This window comes from Phragmites australis, chromosome 24 (genome assembly GCF_958298935.1).
Source record: "Phragmites australis chromosome 24, lpPhrAust1.1, whole genome shotgun sequence".
Taxonomy (NCBI): Eukaryota; Viridiplantae; Streptophyta; class Magnoliopsida; order Poales; family Poaceae; genus Phragmites; species Phragmites australis.
Genome location: NC_084944.1, coordinates 15,854,138 through 15,856,430, shown reverse-complemented (window position 1 = coordinate 15,856,430; position 2,293 = coordinate 15,854,138).

The window sequence follows — 2,293 nt, the reverse complement described above, 5'->3', positions numbered from 1 at the left end:
GGTAGAACCTGCGCAGGTGCTCGATGTTCCACGGGTTGGGAAGCGGTCTCCCGTCTTCTGCCGCCAGCCTGAAAGAACCTTCTCGCGGGACCCCGATCACGGTGAAGGGACCCTCCCACATAGGGGATAGCTTATTCTTTCCTTCGCGCGACTGGACGCATCGGAGAACTAGATCCCCCACCTCAAAGGACAGTGCCCGGACGTGGCACTGGTGGTAGCGCCGCAAACTTTGCTGGTACCGAGCCGCCCGGATGGCGGCACGCCGCCGGCGCTCTTCCAGGTAGTCGACGTCGTCGCGCCTTTGCTGCTCTTGCTCACCCTCAGAATATGCATGCACCCGAGGGGCGCCTAGAGTGAGCTCGGAGGGGAGGACCGCCTCAGCGCCGTACACTAAGAAGAATGGAGTCTCCCCAGTGGCGCGGCTTGGCGTGGTCCGATTAGCCCATAGCACGGCGGGCAGCTCGTCCATCCATCCCTTCCCGTGCTTTGCGAGCACGTCATAGGTCCTGGTTTTGAGGCCCTTCAGTATCTCCGCGTTGGTGCGCTCGACTTGCCCGTTACTTCGAGGATGAGCGACGGAGGCGAATCAGAGATTGATGCCGAGGTCTTCGCAGTAGTCCCCGAACAGGGCACTCGTGAACTGGGTGCCGTTGTCGGTGATGATCCGGTTCGGGACACCGAAGTGACTGGTGATGCCGCGGATAAACTGGAGCGCCGTGTTCTTGGTCACCTTGATGACTGGGACCGCCTCCGGGCACTTGGTGAACTTGTCTATGGCGACGTAGAGATATTCATAGCCCCCGATTGCTCGGGGGAATGGACCCAGAATGTCCAACCCCCAGACCGCGGAAGGCCATGACAGGGGGATGGTGTAAAGAGCCTGAGCTGGCTGGTGAATCTGCTTTGCGTGGAACTGGCACGCCCTGTAGCGCTGAACCAGCTCGGAAGCATCCTGGAGAGCTGTAGGCCAGTAGAAACCTTGCCGGAAGGCCTTCCCGACCAGCATGCGGAATGATGAATGGCCACCGCACTCGCCCTCATGGATCTCAGCGAGAAGCTCGCCGCCTTCTGCCCGGGAGATGCATTTCAGGAGGACACCTCCTGCGCTACGCTGGTAGAGATCCCCATCTACTATAGCATAGCGTTTGGACTGCCGAGCAACTCTTTCGGCAGACGTCTCATCGCTGGGGAGGGACTTTTCCTTCAAGTACCCTCGGATGTCGGACATCCACGAAGCATCTTGAGAACATTCAGCGAGTGCAGCACACTCGCCGGACGGCGGCACCCTGATGGGGCTTCCCACTAAGGGCACCGCCGGGGTCCCCTGAATTGGGTTCGAGGTTTCCCCTTCGTCCTGTTCAGCAGGCAGGATGGAAGGCCGTGTGAGTCTTTCTTCAAAGACTCAGGTAGGGACGCGCGCACGGGAGGAGGCCAGGCGGGAGAGCTCGTCGGCCAGAGCGTTGTCGCGGCGAGGGATGTACCGCAACTCGAGGCCATCGAAGCGCCTCTCCAGCTTCCTGACTGCTGACACGTACGCCGCCATTTGAGGATCCGTGCACTGGTACTCTTTAGACACCTGGTTGATCACCAGCTGGGAGTCTTCTTTGACCAGGAGGCGACGAATCCTAAGCCCCACCGCAGCTCGGAGGCCGGCGATGAGGCCTTCATATTCCGCCATATTGTTGGATGCGCGAAACTGCAGCTGCACAACGTACCGGAGTTCTTCACCCGTTGAGGAGGTGAGAACCACTCTGGCCCCCGCGCCTTTCAGTGTGAGGGAACCGTCGAAGTGCATGACCCAGTATTCGGGCGCGCCGTGCCCGGGATACGCAGAAATCTCTTCTGGGACGACCTCGGGGACGGGTGTCCACTCTGCCACGAAGTCAGAGAGCGCCTGGCTTTTGATCGCCTGGCGACTGACAAAGTGCAGGTCGAACTCCGCCAGCTCCACCGCCCACTTGACAACTCGCCCGGTGCCTTCTCGGTTCCGGAGGATGGGTCCCAGTGGATACGTGGTAATCACCGAGACCTTGTGCGCTTGAAAGTAATGGCCAGCTTCCGGGAAGCGATGAGCATGGCGTAGAGCAGCTTCTGAGCCTGAGGATACCTTGCTTTGGCCTCCCGGAGGACTTCACTAATGAAGTACACCGGTCGTTGTACCCAGCGGGCCCAGGCGGCGGCTTCACCCGAGGGGCTGTTACAGCCCCCAGGCTCGGCGGCGTGGTCGGAGTTGGCCGGGTGCCCGGGCTCGACTCCCTGGTCGGGAGGAGTAGAGTGCTCGGATTCGACCCCT